The sequence below is a fragment of the Cnephaeus nilssonii genome, assembly GCF_951640355.1.
Source record: "Cnephaeus nilssonii genome assembly, chromosome: 5".
Lineage (NCBI taxonomy): Eukaryota > Metazoa > Chordata > Mammalia > Chiroptera > Vespertilionidae > Cnephaeus > Cnephaeus nilssonii.
Genome location: NC_137076.1, coordinates 3,066,073 through 3,092,494, shown reverse-complemented (window position 1 = coordinate 3,092,494; position 26,422 = coordinate 3,066,073). Strand labels below are relative to the sequence as shown.

General features: G+C 52.4%; 1 protein-coding gene across 2 annotated transcripts in view; it reads left to right on the top strand.

The window, feature by feature from the left end:
- Positions 1-564: 564 nt before the first annotated feature.
- The window catches only part of LOC307098956 (bifunctional heparan sulfate N-deacetylase/N-sulfotransferase 4), a 198,701-nt gene continuing 172,843 nt past the window's right edge, over positions 565-26,422 (top strand). The window contains exons 1-3 of one of the 2 annotated variants that reach the window (XM_079770117.1): positions 565-1,055; positions 25,031-25,366; positions 25,663-25,726. The gene's annotated coding sequence lies outside the window, so the exon portion shown is untranslated. Of the gene's footprint in view, positions 1,056-25,030; positions 25,727-26,422 lie in introns of both variants that reach the window. The other variant, XR_013813490.1, reaches the window with a different exon arrangement.

Sequence of the window (26,422 nt, the reverse complement as noted above, 5' to 3'; positions counted from 1 at the left end):
AGAAGCATCAACGATGAGAGAGAATCACTGGTGCGCAGGCCGATGCTCTACCCACTGAGCCACGCCTGGAGGGCGGCAAGCAGTGTGCACAGTGAGCGCCCACCCACCCACGTGCGGCTACCGGTTCTTTCTCTCACCTCTATCACAGCCTAAGATGCCATCATCAATCTCACCTGTGTGCGCTCACCGCTGTCTCTCCAGGTCCCCAGGTCATCCTGGGCTTTTGTTGGGCTCATACTTATGGGTTTGACTCCCGCAAGCTCACATCTTGAACTTTTCTTTCTTCGCCCAATGGAATCCTTGGGTGTCATAGCTGCAAAGTGGAATTTTATTCTCCATCCCAGAGGTAACTGTAGGAAGAGAGGTCAGGAGCACCTCGCGCATCCCCGGGGGTGCGGGTGCAGCCGGGGCGGGGTGAGGGGGGGGGGTAGCTCTGTGGGAGCGGATCCCTGCAAAACAGCCCTGCCCTCTGACATCACAGCAGCCAGGTCCCCGGCCTGGGCTTGATTAGCTGGAGGACTCGGCGTGGCTGCCAATCATCGCAGAGCCGCCCTGAGGGTCGGGAGCGGAGGGAGGAGGGACCTCAGCCGCCTGCGCGCACAGCTGGCGGCGGCGCCGAGGCCGGCCGGGTCCCCGCCTGCGCGTCCTCCTGCTCCCGGCTCCCGGCTCCCGGCTCCCGGCTCCCCGCTCCCGGCTCCCCGCTCCCGGCTCCCCGCTCCCGGCTCCCCGCTCCCCGCTCCCCGCTCCGGCTGCAATCCTGCGTCTGACCGGAGAGGAAGCTGCGTTGGCACCGAGCGCGGAGCCGGGTCTGCATCCTTCCAGCGGCTGCGTGTTTGGAAAGGACCGTGTGTGCTTCGGCACCGAGAGGCGGCGGCGCGAGTTCAGGCGCCAGCACTGGAGCTGCCGGGTCCCCGAACCCTGGAGGCAGCGAGGAGGCGGCCGGGAGCCGGGGGCGCCGCCACAGCCCGAGCCGGCGGCCTCCGCGCCGGACAGCTCGCCTTCGACTGGGCACCAACTCCGCTCGGGCCGAGGCGGTGCCGGGGATGCCGCCCTAGGTGAGTCCCTGCCGCGTTCGCAGGAGCCGAGGCCGCGCAGACGGGCGGAGCGGGATAAAGTTTTATTTGGGGAAGATGTCTGCAGGAGCAGGTCGCAGGTTTAAGCCCACCCCGCCGCCTTTCCGTGTGTGCGCGCCTCGCTTTGCAGAAGTTATATTTGCACTAGAAAAGGAAAATACAGCCCTGCCCCCCAAAAGGGGGACTTGTAATATTTTAAACTGTTGCCAGCACATTTGCATAATAAACACCTCTTTTAATAGCAATGTGGGCCTTTTCAGGTTGAAATGGCCCCTGTTCCAAGCTGAGCCTCCCACCCCGGGTTGTGGGCTGGGTCTGAGAAGCGGCACTGGACCCGGGGTTCTGATCTTGGGGTGGGCTCTGGGCTCTGGGCCTGGGATTCACAGGCATGCTGTGCTCTGCTGGTCTGTCTTAGGGACGGCTGTCACACCGTGAGAAATTAGGAGATACTGTCACAAATCGCGTTTGAGAAAATAGATGCTTTCCTCCTGGGTCGTGTAAGAAAAGATAAATAAATTCCCGCCACAATGCATGTCATTCTCGCAGGCAGAGACCCCCGGAGGACCGCACAGGCAACTGCTGCCCCTGAGGGACCTCCACGTCCCTCCGGCGGACCGTGGGGAACAGAAGCCTTATGTAAAGGGCTTTGTCGGCCCCTCCGATGTCTGTTAGGGAAAGCTCCGTGAAGGGGGCCCTTAACCCCGCCTTCTTCTTTCCTGTGTCCTGATGGATGGGGCTGTTGTTTGGCATTATTATCAGAGTATTGTCAAGTGATGGTCTGTTGTGTTTATGAGCCCTAACACAGCTCAGAAAAACTTCCAGTGGTTTCTACTTCATCCTGTCTTTCTCAAATTCACTTTGTCTTGCTCCCATGGGATCTTCTACCAGAAGATGTTTCCTCAATTCAAGAATATAAACGGTTTAAAGTAAATGGCAGGCAAACATACTGATGTGCTTTCCTAGTGATTTTAGGTGTTTTGTTTTATCATCAACTTTACGGTTCAAATCCTGGGAGTTGAGTTTCTTGCCACAAAAGGAAATTGATGAAGAAAAAAGTTACTGTCGGTGGTTGAATTTCTTTAAAACTAGGATGCAATGATTCCCCCCCACACACACACACACATACACACACACACAAAAAAAAAAGATTGAAAAGGTGTGTTTTTTTTTAAGTACCAAAAGAATAATTTTTATTTATTCTATTAAAAAGATGCCAGCCAGGCACATCCAGGTGCCCGGGAGGCGCTGTGTGCGGCTGCTGTTTTTGTGAATAAACGTAGAGTGAGGACAGAGCAGGCCTGGGCTGACCTCCTCAGCAGAAGTCCCCAGAGTGCAGGGCGGGGGCAGGGGGCGCTCAGTCCTCCTCGGTGCAGACAGGACCCTAACAGGCTGAGCACCTGCTGGGGACATTGGGGACATTTCACAGGGAGGACCCTCTGCGCCTTCACCTGTGGTGGCCCCTGTCACACACCTGCCCTGACAGACCTCCTGAGAAGCTCACTGGGGAGGGTTTTGGAAATTAAACCGTAAACAGAATAGTCTTTTTATAAAACTCTATCTTAATGGCTCCTGGTCAGCAGTAAGACTGATGCTGAGAAGATACTGTGGCGAATTTGCCATGCGTGTGACTTATTAACGGTGCCAGGAAGCCAGCCTCACAGGCGAGGTAATGCGACTGGGAAACTCAGCATTCTTGAAGAAGAGAGGGCATTTCATAAGGGTTTTAATACTTAGTTTCCTTTCGATAAGCCAGCAAATGTATATGAATTGCATTTTGTTTTCTGCCAGCTGGAGTTATTATCTAAGAGGTGTGTCCACTTAAATGATTGTTTCCCTAAATATTGAAAGGAAGTAAATGAGATGATTTCCTATATAAATATATAAAATCATAATTTGAAGATTCTATATTTGATAACCAAAATAGAAAAACATGCTTATATATATATGTATATGTATATGCACATGTACATTACATATAGTCACCTCGTGACCTTTCCTATCTTATCTGAGTATTAAAACTGCTGTGCTAATTCTTCCTCACCCCCAGCAAAATTCGGTCATTGGATTTAAAACAAACTTAGACTCGTAGTTCAAACCTCAGTGCTGTCCTTGCATCTTAAAGAGGCCCAGCCGGTGTTTCTCACCCAGGAAACCGGTCATCCCCAGCAGGTCTGATGTTTACATGATCCCGTGAACATTCTGTTTGAGCAGAAAGGGTGTCGTTGAGGATAAAACCCAAAGATCGAACTTTCTGTGCTCGTGTAGGAGCAGTGATTTGGGGGAAGAACAGCGAGACCTTTAGCTGCTTCCTCAAAGCAAAGGATGTGAGCCGAGCTCTTCCCCAGGTCTGGGAAGCAGCCGGGGAGACAACATGCCGCCTGGACCCCAGCCGTGGGCTGAGGCGAAGCCCTGATGAGGTTGTGGTGGGGCCGTGGCGGGGGCCCTGATGGGGCCGTGGTGGAGGCTGTGGTGGGACAGTGGCGGGGGCCGTGGCGGGGGCCGTGGCGGGGCCAAGGGGAGAAGCTGTGCTCCGAAGGCTGCTCCTCTCCGGGCTGGAATCACGGACCACGCCTGGTGCTCCCTGTCGGACCTCAGTGAGGCTGTTGCGCGGGCACATGCCCTGGGCACTTCCAGAGCCAGCCTGCTTTCCGGTGGGGTCAATGCCAAAGGTACCAAGTCCTGTCCTTATGAAGCGTTGCCCTACGGAACACGGCCCGTAAGCCCAGGGGAACCTCCTGGGGGAGGGTGCCCTGAGAGCAGAGGACACGGGATGAGAGCAGAGGGGGCAGGACCGCCACTGGGCCGCCACGCCCAGGGCCCAGCGCGAGGCCGGCAGCGGCCCCTGGGGAGCAGGTCCCAGGAGAGACACCAGCACCACCCGGGAGGCGGACGGCCAGGGGAGGTGGGCTCCTCGCTCGGGGCTCCAGACCAGGGGAGGCCCCCCCCCCCGCTGTCTGCCGCTCCCTGAAGTCTATGCCGTGAGAGGCCTGCGCGGTGTCAGACCTGCTCCTGCCTTCAGCCGTGAGCGGTGTCCCCTCCTCCCCCTCAGCACCGGGCGGCTCAGCGCCCCCAGTGTGGCCTGCGCCTGGGCAGGGTGGGCAGCACACGAGGTCTGGGTGTCGCCTGCGGAGCTTGCGTCCAGGCGGCCTGTCTCCAGGCTTCCTCTCAGCTTCCTGGGGAATGTCCCGAGGAACAGATTGAATGGAGAGCAGATTTCCCCAAACCCCAAACAGTCTGATGATGGAATCCAAGCAGCGGCGGCTCCGGGCATCTCAAAGCCAATAGGTTTTTAAAACGTGCCCAGCAGCCGCCGCCCGTCCCCCCGGGGGTTTGCCTGGGCGCCCAGGGCTTTGCCCCTCGCCTTCTTGCCTGTGTCTGCGTCCCGATAGTCACACGGCCAGGCCATGGAAAATGCCAGAGCAGGCCCCCTGCAGATGACCGCCTACACGGGCTTCCCGGGACTCCTTGGGGACGTTGGCATAGAAAGGCTATTTTGGAAATGTTTTTTAAGAGATACACTTCAGCTCCTTCATTAATACTAAATGAATATCATGGTTAATTAATTAGAATTATGGAAATATATGAGGAGGAAGTGAAGGTTGAAAAGACGACGTTTAAATGCTTGAGAGCTTAATTTCGTGACGTGCCGAGGGTATCAGAGAAAACAAGGGCTCGCTCCTGACCTCGAGACTGGAGGCCCGCACCAGACTCAGCGCTCGCACTTCCTGGGAACGATTGTTTCCAACAGTTGAGGGTTTGATGGAGAAGGGACTTTCAGCAAGCTCACACACACACACACACACACACACACACACACACACGGATACACACAGACACACAATACACACAGACATACACAGACACACATACAGTCACACAGAGACACATAGACACACACACACACACACACACACACACACACACGTTCTTCTTTTCCCAAATTAAAAACAGTAGATCCCTGTTTGGACATCCCAGCCGCAGAGGAGCCCGCACGGCCGTGTTTTAAGCGGGGAACTTGCGCACGGAAAGCCTGCGCTGGGCCGGTGTGTAAGGACAGCCTCGTGGGCTGAGAGGCAGCTCACCAGGTTCCACGCGTTTCAGCCAAAAGCAAACGGGGAAACACTTCCTACTGCTCTCTCCTCTTTTCCTCCTTCTTCCCCTTCTTCCTCTTCCTTCCCTTCCCGTTCTTTCTCCTTCCTCATCTCTCTCTCCTTCCTCGTCACGCTCCTCCCTCCCTCACTTCTTTTCTTCTTTCCTTATTTATCTCTCCTCTCTCCCTCCCTCCCTCCCTCCTTCCCGCCTGCTTCTCTCTCTCCACGTGCCCCTCAGCGGCCACCCTGTCTTGCAGCGGTGACTCACAGGGCTGGTTGAGCGTGGAAGTGGGTGGGACAATGCACGAAGCACGTGGGTAATTCACTCAGCATCAAGGACAGTAAGAACGACAGCCTTCGTGCTGGAGAAGCAGCGACGTCCACCTCAACATGTGGGCTGCTCTCCCGCAGGGACTCCCGGAACTCCCCGCGCTGGGGGTACCCCCTGCTCCCGGGCCCAGCCTGTCCCCTCCCACGGCCGTGGAGGCTTCTTCCCGCAGCAGATGCAGCTGCCGGGCAACAGGAAATAGTGGTAAACACCAGCCGTCCTTGGGCTTGAACCCTGAAGGCCATACACCGCTTTGCTGCTCAGAGATGAGCTCCGTCTGCCACAGGCAGGCACCCCGCCTCAAGGTGAATGCAGCAACACCAGCGTTCTTCCACGAGAGGACGCAGATGCGCCTGTCCACGCGCCGGCGGACACATCCGAGGACCGCTGGCGTCATTTCCCCAGAGAGCCCGGAGTAACCGGAATCCCGATCACCTGCGCCGCCCTGCCTTTCACCACGAGCCCCACGCCCGGGACACGCTGAGATAAACAGGCGGTCATTGCAGTCACACTTACGAACAGCATTAAACATAGTGAAAGTCACTCTTGTGAATTCCATTAAAGGGTTAGGGGTCCTGACACCCCGTCTATGAAACCTTTTTCCTTGGAACGGGGCGTTGTCGCAACGGGCACAAAAACAAAGCCCAAAATGGCCACGGGGGTGAACTCAGTCCAGGACCTGAGCCACTCTACGTCCCGTCGGAAAGATGGTTCTCGTTAACCCAAGAAAAGGGCTTTCATTTTGGTGTGATCATGTTCACCATGATGATGATGACGAATATTACTGCCCACAATTGTAGAACGGCCGGGCCCACGCAGGGGGCGAGGTGAGCCCGGCCGCTCTCAGGAGGCCCTGTGACGTGCGAGGACAAGGCCCAGGTGAGGACTGTCACAGTCCCGGGCTCAGGGGGGCGAGCGACAGCCAGGGAGATGCCCAGGAAATGCCGTCCTGAGAAACTGACACTCAGAAAATCCATTTAAAAGTTGCATTCCATGCCTGACCTTTGAACCAGGAGCCTGTCTCAGACTCCTGGGCCCCTCTAGCCCAGCCTTCCCTGACCGTCCTGTGGCCCAGGTCCCACTCTGCTCTCACAGTTGAGGCGAGTCCCTCCTACCCTAAGGTGTGGTTCCTGGGGTGCATCAGTGCCCCACTGTAGCCAGGGATGTGATGGCAGGAGGCTGAGAGGATGCTTGACCTACAGGCCAAGGGCAGTGGGTTGATCAATGTGTGTGTGAGGGGACATTGGGGGGCACGCCCTGTGAGCAGCAGTGGAAGGAGCGATGGTGTTTTAAAGAGACTGTGGAGGACCAAGATAGTCACCTTTGTATGTGGCAGGAGTGGCAGGAGTGTTAATGAAAAGTGCATTTGCTTTATGTGATGGGATACCAGTGGACGAACATCTGAAAGAAACTGGCGGATGTTTCTATGTAACACCAGGAAAAATACTGCACTCTGAAGATGAATGAGATTACAGTCAATTGAAGCAGCTGACATGGGTGGGAGCTGCTTTTCCAGAAGTTTCTGCCTTGGGGAGGAGACCAGGGGGATCACCGAGGTTTCCTGTGTCTTTCACTGACAGGCGTGAGAGTGACCACTGCCCACCTAGACCCAGCCCTCCCCGCACATTCAGGTCGATAACGACTGGGCACAATCACCAAGCAGGAGTGTGTCCATCTAATGCAGAAGCGACTTTTCATAACAGGGTCATTGTGCAAGGTCTAATCTCTTAAAGATAATGCATCGATAAATATCTTAATTAAGCAGAACGACTTTTTAAAATGTAAACATATTGGTTTCGCCCCTCACTTGAGCCTGTCCAGGAAGGAACGTATGCAGGGGAGACGTGGGTGCATCAGAAAGACACTCTGGCTTCCGGGAACTTCTGCTGACAGGAGTCTAGAGACTGTGAGGTGTGAGGCCGGGCGGGGGAGGGGGGAAGGGGGTGCAGTCTCCTCACAGACGTGAATTGCTGTCAAGGTGAGAGTGAGGCGGTGGAGGCTGGAGGGGAAGCTGTTTTCTCCGGAGCTGGACCCTACGTCGCAGACCAAGCTCAGGGCCCTGCCGTGGCCAGTGGGGGTGAGGATACCTGCTTCACAGCATAGCGGGAAGGCGCACTGTGCCGGGAAGCTCCCATGCAGAGCCGGAGACGGGCGTGTTGAATTAGTGGCATGAAGCATGAGCCGCATGCACCGGGTGGCCTGTGGTGTCACCCTCTGCACGGCTGAGAGCCGCGAGTGACGGGTATTGACCGATGCCAGTCGCTCTCCACGAGGCAATCAGCTAAACCGCCACCGCGCTGTCTCCTGTCCTTGGACCACATATTTGAATATTAATAACTCTAGCTCAGCTGGCGAGGCTCAGTGCTTGAGCGTCGGCCCATGAACCAGGAGGTCATGGTTCGATTTCTGGTCAGGGCACATGCCCTGGTTGTGGGCTCAATCCCCAGTGGGGGGCGTGCAGGAGGCAGCCGATCAATGATTCCCTCTCATCATTGATGTTTCGATCTCTCTCGCTCTCCCTTCCTATCTGAAATAAAAAGAATATATGAATATTAATCACTGTAAGTCTAATTAAACCATCAAAATTCATCGATCAACATTTTAATCGGACTCATCACAGTTTCAAAGTTAACTCACATTCAGGAATCTTCAGGAAAACAGACCCTAAACCATTCTGAGAAGAGGGAAGAACTGTGAGAAGATGATGGGAAATGGGGGAGCTGGGTTTTTCTGGCCTCTGGAGTGGGGGAAACGTGGGATGAGGAGAAGGCAATGAGGCGAATTTCAGAAAATGAAACTGCATCAAACAAAAACAGGAACATCACTCAGTTTGCAATTTTCTCTAGTAAAACTCTGCAAGGCAGTGCATGTGGCATCTGTATTGGACATTTCCTAGAATGAGTGCAACATTTTGTGTGGATGTTTTAAAAGGACGCTAGGTACCATAATCAATAATTCACTTAGCAAGCCTATTTGTAGAAAATCCTGGGAGATTACGAAAGGTAAAATATTTTGTTGATCTTCAAAATATCTTTGGGGTTCAATGGAAACATGGTTTTGTTTTAAATGTGGAAATCATGGAAGCATGTGGAAACGGTGCCGCTATGAAACTTTCCCAATTGTTTACTTAAAATTTATAGAAGTTTTCTAACTGCCAGCAAGGACGTTAGTGGGCAGGATGCACACCTGTGTGATCACACACACCTCCACAGCCACACACCTCCACGGCCACACACCTCCACGGCCACACACCTCCACAGTCACACACTCCATGACCACACACCTCCACAGCCACACACCTCCACAGCCACACACCTCCACGGCCACACACCTCCAGTCACACACTCCATGACCACACACATCCACGGCCACACACCTCCACAGTCACATACTCCATGACCACACACCTCCATGACCACACACCTCCACGGCCACACACCTCCAGTCACACACTCCATGACCATACACCTCCACGGCCACACACCTCCACAGTCACACACTCCATGACCACACACCTCCTTGACCACACACCTCCATGACCACACACCTCCATGACCATACACCTCCACAGCCACACACCTCCACCGTCACACACCTCCACAGTCACACACTACATGACCACACATCTCTATGGTCACACACCTCCAAGATCACACACCTCCAAGGTCACACACTTCCATGACCACACACCTCCATGGTCACACACCTGCATGGTTACACACCTCTGTGACCGCACACCTCCACAGTCACACACTCCATGACCATATACCTCCACAGCCACACACTCCATGACCTCACACCTCCACAGTCATACACCTCTACAGTCTCACACTCCATGACCACACACCTCCACGGCCACACACCTCCACAGTCACACACCTCCACGGCCACACACCTCCACAGTCACACACCTCCACGGCCACACACCTCCACAGTCACACACCTCCACGGCCACACACCTCCACGGCCACACACCTCCATGACCACACACCTCCATGACCACACACCTCCATGACCACACACCTCCACGGTCACACACCTCCACGGCCACACACCTCCATGACCACACACCTCCATGACCACACACCTCCATGACCACACACCTCCATGGTCACACACCTCCACGGTCACACACCTTCATAACCACATACCTCCACGGCCACACACCTCCATGGTCACACACCTCCATGGTCACACACCTCCACGGCCACACACCTCCATGACCACACACCTCCATGACCACACACCTCCACGGCCACACACCTCCACAGTCACACACCTCCACGGCCACACACCTCCACAGTCACACACCTCCACGGCCACACACCTCCATGGTCACACACCTCCATGGTCACACACCTCCACGGCCACACACCTCCATGACCACACACCTCCATGACCACACACCTCCATGACCACACACCTCCATGGTCACACACCTCCACGGTCACACACCTTCATAACCACATACCTCCATGGTCACACACCTCCATGGTCACACACCTCCACGGTCACACACCTCCATGACCACACACCTCCATGGTCACACACCTCCATGGCCATCCACCTCCATGGTCACACACCTCCAAGGTCACACACTTCCATGGCCATGCACCTCCTTGGTCACACAACAAGGATCATGGGAGGGCCTGGTGACTGCCACCTCCCTCCTACTCATGGCCAGAGTCCCTTCCACAGAAACCTCTAAACAATAGATCGAACTTCTCTAAATAATACAGACGGAGAGTAAAAAGATACAAATAGTATTTTAGGTTCCGCCCCAAGCATGATGGTGTATCTTAAACAGATCTAGCTGTTGTTGTGGAAAATAAGACTTTCTTCACTCCTGTCCTTTTACCACCAAAGATCTCCAAAATATTTTACACTTCAAAATGTCCCGGTGCTTCCTACCAACAGGTTTGCTAAGTGCTGGTTGTGGCTCCCTTTCTATGCCCCCTTTTACAGCTCACTGGTAGCGTTGGTAATGACTCTGGGTCCCAGCCACCAAGTGTTAAAGTCGGCGCAGGTCAAGAGCCCCACCTCTGACCAGCGGTGAGCCCTTAAAGCCCTCCGAGGCCCTGCCCGGGAGTTTTTATCCGCTTTTCCTGAACTCCCAGAGCAGCGTCTCCTGACTCCTCGGGTGAGAGGATGAAGGTCTGTGTGGGGTGTTTTGACATGCGACCAGTCACATTATTTCTGGTTAGTGGCCAAGCTTGTTTCTTATTCTGCAGCAGCTCAGTGTTAAAGTAACATCAACGATGAAGCATTAGATTCATTTAGAAAGCAGCAGCCCGATTGCCAGTGGACATGGATGGAGCCTGTCTCCTCTGGTGAAGAATCAGCCAACCAACCCTGACCAGTGTGGCTCAGTGGATAGAGCATCGGCCTATGAACTGAAGGGTCCCGGGTTCAAATCCAGTCAAGGGCACATGCCCAGGTGGCAGGCTCGATCCTCAGTGGGGAGTGTGCAGGAGGTAGCCGATCCATGATTCTCTCTCATCATTGATGTATTGATGTTTCTCTCTGTCTCTCCCTCTCACTTCCTCTCTGAAATCAATAAATATATATATCTCCTATATAATAAATAGGTAATATGCAAATTGACCATCACTCCAACACACAAGATGGCCGCCCCCATGTGGACAAAGATGGCTGCCCCCATGTGGACACAAGATGGCTGCCACAAGATGGCCAGCAGGGGAGGGCAGTTGTGGGTGATCAGGCCACCAAGGGAGGGCAGTTGGGAGGGACCAGGTCTGCATGGGAGGGCAGTTAGGGGTGACTGGGCCAACATAGGAGGGTAGTTGGGGGAGACCAGGCTGGCAGGGGAGGGCAGTCGGGGGGGACCAGGTCTGCATGCAAGGGCAGTTAGGGGTGACTGGGCCGACATAAGAGGGTATTTGGGGGGGGGGGAAGGCCTTCAGGGGAGGACAGTTGGAGCGGGGGGTACCAGGCCTGCATGGGAAGGCAGTTGGGAGGGACCAGGCCTGCATGGGAGGGCAGTTGGGGGGACCAGGCCTGCATGGGAGGGCAGTTAGGGAGGACCAGGCCAGCAGGGGAAGGCAGTTGGGGGTGACCTGGCCTGCAGGAGAGGGCAGTTGGGGGGGGACCAGGCTTGCATGGAAGGGCAGTTGGGGGCAACCAGGCTGGCAGGCGAGGGCAGTTGGGGGGGACTAGGCCGGCAGGGGAGGGCAGTTGGGGGGGACCAGGTTGGCAGGGGAGGGCAGTTAAGGGCTATCGGGCCAGCAGGGGAGCAGTTAGGCATCGATCAGGCTGGCAGGGGATTGGTTAGGGGGTGATCAGGCTGGCAGGCAGAAGCAGTTAGGCAGGCAGGTGAGCGGTTAGGAGCCAGCAGTCCTGGATTGTGCGAGGGCAGTCAGACATCCCTCGAGGTGTCCCAGATTGGAGAGGGTGCAGGCTGGGCTGAGGGACACACACACCCCCATGCATGAATTTCATGCACTGGGCCATATATATATACACACACACACACACACACACACACACAAAGAATCAGCCAGCCATACTGTCTGCAGAAAATTAAGAATGCTCTGAATTAAGAGAAATAAGGATAAGGTGGGAATAATAACTACAGGACACAGAAAATCTCGTTAGAAAATAAATTATCAAAAGAAAAATCTCAGTGATCCTATTTTGATCAAGTCCTTCGAAGTCTTGGGCGTGGCGTGCCCATGGAATTCCACTCCTGCGTGTGGGACTGGGCAGACCCAGGGCAGGGCAGCAGCTGCAGATCCTCGGGGCTTGAGGCTTCACATGACGGGGTGACCATGCTCAGGTCTCCTCACTTTTCTGAGCATTTAAGTCCCCGTTCATTCACTCATCCCCTGGGTTCTTTGAAGAAGGATCTTGCTATTGCGTGTCCTTTTGAAAAGAATGTATTTTTCATTACAAACAGCTCAGAGTCCGTGGCATAGCAGGTTGCACATCGTGTCCTGATTGTGAGAGAATGCGATGGAAAGCTCCCTGCTGTTTCCTGTAAGCTGGGTCATGGACCGCAGGTGTACGGCCCCAAACAACGGAGCTTCTCTCCAGACGTCAGTGTGGGCGGGGGCCCCGGAGCCTCCAGGGAGCGAGCCGCAGAGGTGCGACGCTGGCGTGGGCTCCTGGAAGATGGCCTTCGTTCGCCCCTCCTGCGCGGGAGGCTGTTGGTGAAGACACAGTGACGCTCGCCCCATCCAAAGGAGAGCCGTTAACCAGCAGTGCAGCCTCTGAGAGATGCTGGTGCTGGTGTGACCTGGGAATGTAAGGGCAGCGCTCTTAGCAACACATTGGATCCACACAGAAAAAGCCAAGGACCTCACTTTTAAAATAACTCCTGGTTGAATAGGGTCCTTGGTGATTTCTTAAGATGAAACCCCAGTGTTCGGTGTGAGACACAGCTCTTCTCCCTCCCCCGCTCACTGGCGGGTGGGGCGTACGTGTTCCCCTGTGGCTTCTTGCTGTGCCTGTGTCCGTCCTCTCGCCTGTGGGCCGGGGCTCAGTCACCTCTTCGTTCCGTGGTAACTGCTCCGTGACTGTCTGCGCGACGAGCAGCAGGCATGCAGATCAATACTACATACAACCCTGGGTTTCGGAGGGGCGGTGACTGAGCTGGCGGCTACCTGCTGGGGCACCCATTGCAGTGTCACCAGGGCTTACAGGGACGAGGACTGCACGGGATTCTGAAGGCAGAATCCGCCACCTCCCTCCCCTGCCTGGTCCCGGGTCTTTTTCTTTTCTTTTCTTTTTTTATTATATTGTTATTGATCTCAGAGAGGAAGGGAGAGGGAGACAGAGCTAGAAACATTGATGATGAGAGAGAATCATGGACCGGCTGCCTCCTGCACACCCCCCACTGGGGATCGAACCTGCAATCTGAGCATGTGCCCTGACCCGGAATCGAACCATGACCTCCTGGGTTCATAGGTCAACTCACAGCCACGCTGGCTGGTCTGGTCTTGGATCTTGATTTCTGTTTCAAATCTCTTTCCACTCTCCTCGGCACAAGGCAAACCCTCCCGTTCCCTAGGGATTCGGACAACGCCCTCCCCTCTCTCCCCTCTCCTGTGACTCAGCCCGGACTCTGCTCTGGAAACCTCCCTGCGCCCTCAGAGCGCGCACATGGCCAATGCCAGGCCCTGCTCCTGGCCGCGAGCCTCGTGTTCACTTCGCCCTGCCTTTCTTTCTGCTGGCCTTGCTCGCAACTCCTCCTTCTCACCTCACCCCTGGAACTGTGCCAAGGTCGCCAAAGTCAAGGTCGGGATTCTCACCCATATTCCTAAACTCCCATCTCGCATTCCACTCTCAGTCAGAGGTGCCTGTGTCCCTTTGCTGGGAGCCTCCCAGCTCCTGCCTGTTCCCTGATCTTCCCGGCGCCTCTGTCACCTGCGCCCACGTGCTCCTAGCCCGTCCCTCACCGCCGTGGCCTTCCCCACACCTCGGCTCAGGGTCCAGCACAGACGGGAAACGCCACTCCGCGATTGTCAGCAGCCCAGTGGTCACTCCTTGTGAATAGCTCACCGACATTTCAGAAACACTGGGTTCCTCCATTCCCTTCCCCCATCTTCTCACCTCCAGGTGACTGTGCCTGTTCCCTGCACTCGCTGGCTGGGCCCTGCTGTGGTTGCCTTCTCACCCAGTGCGTGTAGAATGGGCTTCCGTCGCTTTTAGAAAGAAGCTAAGTCTCCCCTGTGAGAAGTACTCGGGACAAGCTGAGCGAGCCACGTGAACGCTGAGGCTTGGGGCCACTCCTCCTCCCCTGGCTGCCTCTGTTCCACCAGTCCTGACACTCTCCTGCCCACCTGATGGGGTGAGAAGTATTCCTGTGAGCATGGACACAGCGTGGGCCCTTCAGCAAACAGTGCAAAACACTCGCTGTTCTCATTTCTCCCCTCAAGGAAAGGGTCTCTTGCTTTCAGAGTGAGAGGTTAATTGATCCATATAATAGATCTTAGCCCGGCCGGCGTGGCTCAGTGGTTGAGCATAGACCTAGGAACCAGGAGGTCACGGTTCGATTCCCGGTAAAGGGCACATGCCTAGGTTTCGGGCTCCATCCCCAGTGTGGGGTGTGCAGGAGGCAGCCAATCAGTGATTCTCTCTCATCATTGATGTTTCTATCTCTATCTCCCCCTCCCTTTCTGTCTGAAATCAATAAAATATATTTTTAAAAAACGATAAACAGGTTGGAGAGTATAGAAAATGGGATGGATATGATTGATTATGGAATTTAACCTGGGAGCAAAGGGGTGCCAGGCCAGGAGATGGAGAATGAGAAGTTAAAGGAGCTCGGCTTAAAGATGCTGGGAGCGTGAAACATTGTTGACGTTGGGGTGATAGGTGACATGAGATAAAAAGATGAGCGATTGAGATTGGGTAGCAGACTATATAAAAAATGAAGTATCCAAGAAAATGTATCTTTATAAAAATGAACTTAAAATAGCCTCAAAATGAATAAAGCAAAATTTGGGAATTCAAATAAATAGTGAAAATACTCCACAAAGGAAACTTGTCACTAATTCCTTCACCTGAAGATCCTGTCAAAACTTCAAAGCACACAGAGTTCCAATCTTACACAGACTTCTCCAGAAAAATGTAAAAAGAGTGATACCTGCCAACCTCATTTTATTAGGCTGCCATCGTAACTGGTAATGGCATTCCTCAAGAATTGATTAAATAACTGATCGTAATAACTTGATAGTTATGAGGAAGGGACAGCACGAAAAAGGAAGTTAGAATTTTTACACCTTATATTCTTGAATTACACTGAGTGGCCAGATTATTATGATCTCTGAACGCATAATAACCTGGCCACTCTGTGTGTGTGTGTGTGTGTGTGTGTGTGTGTGTGTGTGTACACACACACACACACACACACACACTAGAGGCCCGGTGCATGAAATTCATGCATGGGGGGGTGGGTCTCCCTCAGCCCAGCCTGTACCCTCTCCAATCTGGGACCCCTCGAGGGATGTCCAACTGCCTGTTTAGACCCAATTCTGACTGCCTGTATCCCAATCCTAGGATCGGGCCTAAATGGGGAATCGGACATCCCTCTCACAATCTAGGACTGCTGGCTCCCAACTGCTCGCCTGCCTGCCTTCCTGATTGCCCCTAACCACTCTGCTGCCAGCCTGATTGATGCCTAACTGCTCCCCTGCCAGCCTGTTTGCCCCTAACTGCCCTCCCCTGTGGGCCTGGTCATCCCTAACTGTCCTCCCCTGCAGGCCTGGTCCCCCCCAACTGCCCTTCCCTGCAGGCCCGGACACCCCCAACTTCCCTCCTCTGCCAGCCTAGTCACCCCTAACTGCCCTCCCCTGCAGGCTTGATCACCCCCAACTGCCCTCCCTTGCAGGCCTGGTCCCTCCCAACTGCCCTCCCCTGCTGGCCATATTGTGGTGGCCATCTTGTGTCTACATGGGGGCAGGATCTTTGACCATATGGGGGCAGCCATCTTGTGTGTTGTAGTGATGGTCAATCTGCATATTACTCTTTTATTAAATCGGATAAAGGCCTGGTGCATGGGTGGGGGCCAGCTGGTTTGCCCTGAAGGGTGTCCCGGATCAAGTGGGGGTTCCCTTGGGGTGTGGGGAGGCCTGGGTGAGGGGCCTGTGGTGGTTTGCAGGTCATCCACGCCCCCCGGCGACCCAAGTGGAGGCCCTGGTATCTGGGATTTATTTATCTTCTACAATTGAAACTTTGTAGCCTGGAGCAGAGCCAAGCCTTCTGCTCCCTCAGTGGCGGCAGCCATTTCTGTTGGGATTTATTTATCTTCTATAATTGAAACTTTGTAGCCTTAAGCGGAGGCCAAGCCAGGCCAGGGTGTGCGGAAAGCTTGGCTTCCTCCATCACCGGGGACAACCCTAGCCTCCTGCTCTCTCTAGCTCCGTGGCTGCTGCCATTTCTGTTGGGGTTTATTTATCTTCTATAATTGAAACTTTGTAGCCTGGAGTGGAGGCCTCAGCCAGGTAGGGTGTGTGGAAAGCTTGGCTTCCTCCATCACCGGGGAAACCCAAGCCTCCCTCCTGCTCTCTCTGTGGCCACAGCCATCTTGGTTGGGTTAATTTGCATACTCACTCCTGATTGGCTGCTGGGCATGGCTGGTGGGCGTGGCTTGTGGGTGTAGCAGAGGTATGGTCAATTAGCATATTACTCTTTTATTAGATAGGATATATATATATTAGAGGCCCGGTGCATGAATTGTGCATGGGTGGGATCCTGCCAGCCTGGCCAGGGGGAGGGGACATGGCCGGTTGGCCCGCCTGCCTGCTGGTCGAACTCCTGGTTGAGGGGACAATTTTCATATTAGCCTTTTATTATATAGGATATACACTGAGTGGCCAGATTATTATGCATTCATAGATCATAATAATCTGGCCACTCATTGTAATTCAAGAATATAAGGTGTAAAAATACTAAACAAATTATTTAGAAACCAAACCAGCTATCTATAGAAACAGAATAAAATAGCATGAAAAAGTGGAGAGTAGCTTCTGTAGGTTGACTAGGATCCCCCCTTCCCCAAAATTTGTCTGTTGTGGTCTTAGTCCTAGTACCTCAGAACGTGAACTTTTTAAAAATAAGATTATTGTAGATGTAACTAGAGGCCCGATGCACGAAATCCGTACAAGGGGTTGGCCCTCGCAGCTGTGGCAGCTACCTCGGCCCTCACATCCCCAGCTTTATCCGGAAGGTGGTCCGGAAAGACGTCCAGAAGGTTGTTCAGCTGTCTGGTCTAATTAGCATATTACGCTTTTACTATTATAGATTAGCTAAGATGCGGTCACACTGATGAGGTCTCCCCCTGTTGAAACCTTTCACTGTGCTCAGCAGAATATATGGTCAGTGATTAGCAAAATTCTTTCCCCCTGGGGTGAAACTCTCCCCTGAAGCTGTCTTCATCTGCTAGCTCTGACGGACAACCAGCCCTCCTCCAGGACCTGGGGCTCTCTGGTCTTAGGTACAGCTTTTCTCCAAGTCCGCCCACTGGGTCAGGAGATTGGTGAGATGTCCTTTTGTTCCTCATGGTCAGATCTAGACTATTTTCCATTCTTACTCCATCTTATCACCCATTCCATTCACCACTTCTCTTTATAGCAGACATCAACTAACTCATGGTTAGCTGCTTCAACCCCACCCAGAAAAATCTTAGTTTGTGGATAAATCATTTATTTTAAAAACTACTAGATATTTGTATAGATGATCTTCTAACTAAGACCAGAGGGCCCCAGTGATTCCCAGTAAATGGAACTTTCTATTATTATAAAGTGATCTCTGTATCCCCAGGAATTCTTTGTGCTTTAAATCTAATTTCCTATTATTTTACATCAGTTTGTTCTATTTAAAATATGTCTGCTCTACCTTTTCCAGATGTTTATGTTCACATTTTTTTTATATATCACTTGTAAATAGCATATACTTGGATTTATGGGAGTTTTTAGTTTATCTGCCAATCTTTGTTTTTTAAAGATAATTTAGTTCATTTACATTTAATGTAATTACTGACAAAAACAGACCTATTTATTTTCTTTTTCATTAGTCCTGCCTACTCCAGGTTTCTTTTTCTCTCCTTTATTTTTTTAATTGAGTATTTTTCTTGCATTTCATTTTTCTCCTCTACAAGTTTTGAAAGTACATATTCTTTATTTGTTCATTAGAAATCAAAATATGTCACCAAAGATAGAAGTCCATCAATATCATTACCTTAATACAGGGTTCTTAGTACTGCTGACTGTGTTGTTCCTATTTATTTCAATTAGTCTTTGTTTTTATTTTTATTTCATTAAGGCTTTATTATTACCTTGCTATATAATCATCAAATTAATCATCCTGGGTAAAACGGAAAAAAATGTACAATAGGATTTATTTCTATTCATGTTTTAGATTAATTCACATTTAGATTAATTCACATTTTTATCAGTTCGTTTATCTTCAGTATGTTCAGCAATTTCATCACTCTTCCTCTGTTTATGAAATGTACATCTTATGAGTTTCCACCTCTTAACTTTCGACATCAGCTACTGTTTTCCCTGCTTCACTAATCGCCAAGACATGGACATGCCAACGAAAGGAGTCTGATTTGGCATGCCCCTCCCCAGGCTTTGAGGCCAAAGCTGGTGAAGTAAAAGGGTCCCTGTAGGTTGGATGTCTTTGCCTGCATCCGCGGCCCAGGGGCAGGGGCGGCAGGGTGAGGAACTGCCCGGCTCTCAGTGTTGGCAGTGATGATGGTGCGGGGTTTGATCAGTGGCCACTTTTTCAAAACAGAGTTCCATGATGTGAGGTGTGAGTGTGCGTATGCTCATGTGTGTGGCCTTGCCCATGGTTTGAGCAGAGTGATGGACTAAATTAGAGCTATATTTATATTGATGTTTTTCACTTGCTTTGATGTTTGCATTCCAAGAATAGCCTGTAACTTATCATCTTCTTCCGGACTAGCCTGCAGTGGAGGGCTCAGCCGGGTAGGGTGTGTGGAAAGCTTGGCTTCCTCCATCACCGGGGAAACCCAAGCCTCCCTCCTGCTCTCTCTGTGGCCACAGCCATCTTGGTTGGGTTAATTTGCATACTCACTCCTGATTGGCTGTTGGGCATGGCTGGTGGGTGTGGCCTGTATGGTGGATTCTGAGATATGGAGTATGTGGCTTAGTCCCTAAAAACTACTTAACTTTAACAAATGTTAAATGACTAATTTTCAGAAATTGACTTTGGACAAAAACTCAAAACATGAATAGAAATAAATCCTATTGTACATTTTTTTCCGTTTTACCCAGGATGATTAATTTGAGTATATTTCATTGCACGTACAACCTCCTAATGACCCATTATCTTTCAAATCATCTGCAAAGCAGCTGCATCTGAGCAGGTATGTGCACTGGTTCCCAGGTAAATGATAAATGGCAGTGCAAGCACATCGCCTTACAATTCTAAGATACAGCGGAACAGTAGTACTTAGTATCCAGAAATCTTCCTTTGCAAATAAATCATATTGACATCCTAAACCGAAATTGTGCCCCTAATTTTAAATTATTTCAAACATAGTTGTTATGTTCTACATTTCCACATCAGAACTGGTGACCTAAATCATGCTGTACACTTTTTTTTTTCCTTCATTGTATGTATTTTGCTTATTTATTTTATGTTCTTTACTCTTAAGATATTAAAAACAGAGTTAATCATTTCAGCAGATTCAAATCCTTAGAAATCATGGTGGTGTTTTTTGAGCAGATGAAATTATTGCACAAACATGTCTGCATAGTAGAGATATGTCAAAATGAATGGTAACTCTCAGAAAAGCATATTATTGCATGTACTTCAGAAATAAAATAAATATATCCTCCTTGAATTATACATTTACTTCTGTTCCCTTAAAGATAAAGATTTCAGTGTTAACAAATCACCAAAAATTAGCAGAGTATTAAGCAGAGGTGATACTTCATTTATTCCTTTCGGGGGCACAGCACCCCAAAAGAGGATTTAAATTAAAAAAACAGATATAAGAATAAAAAAGCAGAGCATCATACAAACAACACTGGCTGTTTATTACCAACCTGAGGACGAGCGTGGCTGAACACCCGGGTGTGGGCTTGAGGCGGCAGCGGGGTTTGAACAGGCGGACCCGTGCTCCTCTGATGGCACAGCAGGGCCTTGTCCCGGAGCAGTCAGTCACCTGTGAGCTCTGCACCAGCCTCAGGCTCCCCTTCCTTGGGAAGCCCTCAGCGGAGAGCAGGTGCTCTGGGTCTGTTTTTGCAATAAAAGCAGGAACATGTCTCCCTCTAGTGTTGGGAAGGATAGGGAATCCTAAGGTTGTTTAGAAATAACAGAAATAATTCACTCTAAAAAGCAAGTCTCCCAGGGAAATGTGTCAGACATGATTAACTCATTTTGTGACCTGGGTAATAAAAAATGTTAACTGGATTGAAAAGAAATTTTTTAAAATAGTTTACTTCTTTTCATTTCAGTTACATTATTTTTATTAACATTTTGGGTATTTTAAAACTTTAGGAAAGTTAAATTAGTTATAACACTTTATTTTCCATTCTTTTTATTGCTTTGCTTTCATTGTAAAAATTAGCTCTCAATGTTATTTTAATTGTCAGAGAAGGGAGGAGCACAGTTCGGTAGCGAGGCCACTCCACGGGCAGGGTGACTTGGTGGGCCCCGGGGAGCCAGACTCCGTGCCTGGTGAGAAACATTCCCTCCTCTGAAATGCAAGACCCAGGCCTGAGGAAAGGTTCCTTAGAAAAAATCTCCTACAAAATAACCTGAGTAGAAAGTGAGCGTCCCGGTTAGAAAGAACAGCGTGTTTATCACTGTGGTCAGACTGCAGTCTGAGGCTAAGGAACTTCTGGGGCAAATGCAGCGGCACTGACATGGTCCACGCTTCTCCAGGCCCCCGTCTGCGGCTGCAGAATGGGTCTGGGTGGGAACAGCCCGCGTAACACCGGCTCTTCCTCTCACGCCACACTGTGCCCTCGGCGCCCTCCAGGCCCGTCTGCGGTTGCCCAGGGGTAGGTCGGGCTTGCTTCCCCGCCCCAGGCTCCCTGCCCAGCCAGCAGTGCCGGTGCCTGGGGTGGCCCTGCTGCAGGCGTGTCGTGGGAGCCCAGGTGTGCATCCCAGCGGCACCTGCTGCATCTGAGCGGCAGGGCACCCGGGTCTGGAGCGGATGTTGAAAGCAGCGTAGGCCAGGGGGGTGGAGGTTTGCTCGCCTCTCCCAGGAGGCCCAGGTGAGCGGAGATGCCGGACCATCTCACAGGCAGACGGAGCTTCCACTCTGGGGGATCTGGACACTTTTTACTCCGATTATTTTTTTCAGCGGCAGATAAATATGACTGTGGTGTTTTTAAAGAGTGATGTACACGTGTGTAATACCTTCCGACAGGTTTAGACTCATCAAAAAACAATGGCGGTCAGATGATGTCCAAGTTCTAAGTAAACAGATGCTTTCGTGCAACCGATTTTCAAATTCTTAAAACCTCAGCCTGGAACTCTGATGTCACTGCTCCAATAGAACTGTCACAGACGACGTGATTAGACCGCCAGTTTACCTGGCTCAGCGGGGAGCATGAAGGTCCCTGTGTGTCTCACTTAGTCGGGTTGTGCGTGAGTGAAGGGGAAACTGCTTAGTGTAGAAAGAGACACAATATACAGACTAGACTGTTGACACACAAATCAGGGAGATAAAAATGTAAGCGGCTCACAGAAAACGGTCTGGACCGCATCTGCAGCCACTTAGAGGAAGAAAGGTGGCCAGGCCTCCGAGTGAACAGGGAAGGCTTACTCACCAGAGGACGGAGTTTTCAGGCATTTCCGAGGTTTCAGGCGTTCACTGGGGCGTGGCTCCTTCGCCCCTGGGGAGGGAGGAGCGGCTGTGTCTGCCCCAGGAAGGGTGCCTCCAGGTCGTACTCCTCAGTCCCCGCTGCAGCTCCCTTATAAACTGCTCCTGTGGAGAGAAAAGGAAACGAAGGCAGGCAATGCCCACACTGCTACTGGGTCGGCCTTTCTAGAGGCAAAAGAACAGCAGAGTAAGGAAGACATTAAAGGCATGTGGCAACACAAGAACTTGGGTGTGTTTTAGGATGGACTTGAGTGACAGTTGAATTTGCAGCTGTGTCTGGGAATGGGGGGCTCCGGATAGAGGCTGGTATGTTGATGAGTTAAATGGATGCAGGAGGGAAGCCATTGCTCCTGGTGGGGGAGGGGGTGAGGGGGGGCAGGGGGGGCGCGGAAGACTGGAGCGTCTCCGAAACGGAACTGCCGTTGGACAGCCAGTCAGGTCCCAGCTCGGTTCTGAACACCCCAGGTAAATATTGCCCCAAATCCATACAAAATGAAACGTGTCACAACCCTACTCCACCGTCAGTCACCCCAGGGCCCGAGGGGAACAGTCTGGGCTCGGGGACGTAGGAGGACAGGCGTTCCACGGCCGCTGAATCCCGTCTCCCTGCACCAGACATTCTGCAGATGCGTCGCTTTGGCCTGTGGAGGGGAAGACCGGCCGGTGGGATCCGGTTGTGAAATAAATGCCGAGTTCCTCGCGGTGGTCGCCGGATCTCCCCACGTGGTCCCAGAGCACCCGCGCTGCTGTCGGGAAGTCGCGCGTGGCCTCGCAGGACCCACGCCCAGGTCACGTGTCCCACCACCACCCCACAGACGTCTGCGGTTTGGTTTTCATGACAGCGGCTCTTCCTTTGGAGACACCTGCCGGTCCGCCGCTTTGGAAACCAGACCAGGGAGCGGGTGGGCCCTGCGTGCCCCAGGGAGGGGGGCCAAAGCTGTCCCGCACACCCGCGGTTCTCCGGCCGCTGGCTCTTCATCCCCTGTGACCGCGGGAGGCCAGCTCCGAGCTGGAGCCTGTTAATACGATGTCACGCCGTGGCGCGGCGCCGGTAACGTCATCGGGTGACGGGACGCTTCCGGGAGTGTGCGCAGATGAAAATGCACCCTTGGGGACTAAGATGAATTTCTGTTACGTGGCCGAGTTCGAGAAAACATGACGTGTAGAAAAGTTAGGGACTAATCTACCCGCATTCAGGGGAGGAAACGCCATCGTTTCAGAACGCCACGAAGCACACCGCTTTGATTGATTACGTGCCACAGTGATCGTGACCTTGTGCCTTCATTGTGAGAAAAGTAACATGTGTTGGGACGGTGGCTGCCCAGAGTAACATCACAGCATTTTGTGTTCGGGAAGCTGAAGGGACCTTCACGGGACCAGAGCGTATGATGGCGACCGAATCCTGTGGACTCGGTGGCGGATGTTCAGAATCGGGAGTCTGCGCGCGTCTTCAGCCAGAGCCCCTGCGGTTCCCTGGGAGCCAGCTGAAAGCGTGGGCCTGAGCTGGGCGCCTTCGAGCAGTGCTTCTCCAGCACTGTGACCGTGACCCAGAGGAAGAGGTAGTCTGACCTTGGCCCAGAGACGCAGACACACACACACACACACACACACACACACACACACACACATCTAACTGATACAGGCTTCCTACTCTCCCTTCACCGGCATGAAGGACAGCCCCACTTCCGTCTGGTCTCTGTCGTTTATGTGCTGGGGCCCATTTGACAAACAGAAGGCGTCGCTCTTCAAAGAGGATGATAATTTTTGGTATTTTCCCTAAGAGAGCAGTAAGTGCCATCAGCACATAAGAATAAGCGGTTAAATGTTTATGTAACAATATTTCATTGGAAAACCACCATTTTATTAATATGAGCTAATTCCTCATAATATTCCTGAGAGCAGAGAGAAGTCTTCTGAAGCACCTGGAGGCAAAGTGCCTGGTGAAGCGTGCCACTGTGTGTTACCCGGGAAAGCATGCCCCCGTGTGTTACCCGGGAAAGCGTGCCCCCGTGTGTTACCCGGGAAAGCGTGCCCCCGTGTGTTACCCGGGAAAGCGTGCCCCCGTGTGTTACCCGGGAAAGCGTGCCCCCGTGTGTTACCCGGGAAAGCGTGCCCCCGTGTGTTACCCGGGAAAGCGTGCCCCCGTGTGTTACCCGGGAAAGCATGCCCCCGTGTGTTACCCGGGAAAGCGTGCCCCCGTGTGTTACCCGGGAAAGCGTGCCCCCGTGTGTTACCCGGGAAAGCGTGCCCCCGTGTGTTACCCGGGAAAGTGTGCCCGCCCGTGTGTTACCCCTGAAAGCGTGCCCCCGTGTGTTACCCGGGAAAGTGTGCCCCCGTGTGTTACCCGGGAAACTGTTTCCGCCCATGTGTTACCCGGGAAAGCGTGCCCCCGTGTGTTACCCAGGAAAGCGTGCCCCTGTGTGTTACCCGGGAAAGTGTGCCCCCGTGTGTTACCCGGGAAAGTGTGCCCGCCCGTGTGTTACCCCTGAAAGCGTGCCCCCGTGTGTTACCTGGGAAAGCGTGCCCGCCTGTGTGTTACCTGGGAAAGCGTGCCCGCCCGTGTGTTACCCGGGAAAGCGTGCCCGCCCGTGTGTTACCCGGGAAAGTGTGCCCGCCCGTGTGTTACCCCTGAAAGCGTGCCCCCGTGTGTTACCTGGGAAAGCGTGCCCGCCTGTGTGTTACCTGGGAAAGCGTGCCCGCCCGTGTGTTACCCGGGAAAGCGTGCCCGCCCGTGTGTTACCCGGGAAAGTGTGCCCGCCCGTGTGTTACCATGGAAAGTGGGCCCCAGGTACACTTATGTGTGTTGTGACAAGTCAAAGCTTGTTGAAATACTTCAACTTCCGTGAGCAATTCCAGGTCACCTCTAGAGTTTTCCATGATTTTGGTGACCTTTCTAACTTCAAATATCTGAATTTTTAAACTGACATAAAACTTGCTGATGTGGGAGTTAAATTACTTAATTAGGCCAATTGCTGGGATTGGGTTTCATCTAACTTAACCCTGGGTTTCTCTCCCAGGGGGATGTGCCCTGGGCCCAGCATCACAGATCACTAGCCGGCCGTCTGCCTCTTTCCCAGACCCCCTCGTCTCCGTGTCCCCTTTACCGGCGCCAGGACTGACTCAGCAGGACGGGGGGCAGGAGGCAGCTGAGTGTCGGGAAGCAGCGGCCACCCGGGACACGCGGTGAAGGTCCCTTTCTTTTCCATTTCAGCTGAACTCCAGCGGCGCCCCGGGTCTCTCCTCAGCCGGCTGAGACAGGAGCAGGCTGCGGCACACCCACTGAGACCCCAGCGGCCTCGGACCCTCGGGGGAAGGACTCCAGCCCGTGTTCCAGAGAATCTACAGACACACAAACACACCTCGGGAATGAGAGCCATGGCAGCGGATAGGCAAGGCAGTCTGACCTCCCGTGACCTCATCTGGAGGGAGTGTTGTTAGGGAAGCAGAAATTGGAGGATTGAAGGGAAGAAATGATAACTCCTGAGATTAAAACACACACACACACACACAAACACATCAGACCCGCTATCTACAATGGTAATAATATGTATGTATCATTCTAACTCTGAACATATTAATGTTAAATAAATGTCACATTTAAATTTTATTTATTCTTTTAGTTGACAGATTCTAATCCCATATGCTTTTTTATTTCTTTTTCCCTGTTGCATATTACCATGTGCTGTTCTAATATGCAAAACTGACATCTTATCCTTTGTATATTTCAAACATAAAAATCACATTTTTTATGTCAGAATAGATAAGGATGTAGCAAAGTATTAACTTCTCATGCACTTCATTTCTTTTCAAATTTCTGATTGAATTTATTTTTGAAATACCAAGCAAATCCACAGCAGGAGGACTGGACAGACTGCTGCTCCTGTGAGACCCTGTAGGGCAGGGCCAGGTGGGTATGGCGCAGGGCGGGGCCATGCAGGGTGGGGCCAGGTGGGCATGGTGCAGGATGGGGCCAGGTGGGCATGGTGCAGGGTGGGGCCAGGTGGGCATGGTGCAGGGCGGGGCCATGCAGGGTGGAGCCAGGTGGGCATGGTGCAGGGTGGGGCCAGGTGAGCATGGTGCAGGGTGGGGCCAGGTGGGCATGGTGCAAGATGGGGCCAGGTGGGCATGGTGCAGGGCGGGGCCAGGTGGGCATGGTGCAGGATGGGGCCAGGTGGGCATGGTGCAGGATGGGGCCAGGTTGGCATGGTACAGGGTGGGGCCAGGTGGGGATGGTGCAGGATGGGGCCAGGTGGGCATGGTGCAGGGTGGGGCCAGGTGGGCATGGTGCAGGATGGGGCCAGGTGGGCATGGTGCAGGGTGGGGCCAGGTGGGATGGTCTCCTGTTTGTTTAAATGGATTTTCAAATCCAATACATGAGCTAGAAGTGTAGCAATGGATATAATACAAGACAAAATATATACAAAGAACAAATAGGATTCTGTCTTCTTGAGAATATGAAAGAACTTCACTGTATTCTAAGTGGTAAAATCTAGGCTGCAAACAGCAGGCCGCTCGTGTTTTAGCCCCGGAGCCGCACTGACATGGTGTTGGGTATGCATGTTTCTGAAATATCAGCCTGCAGGCGCACATCAGCGTTGTCTTT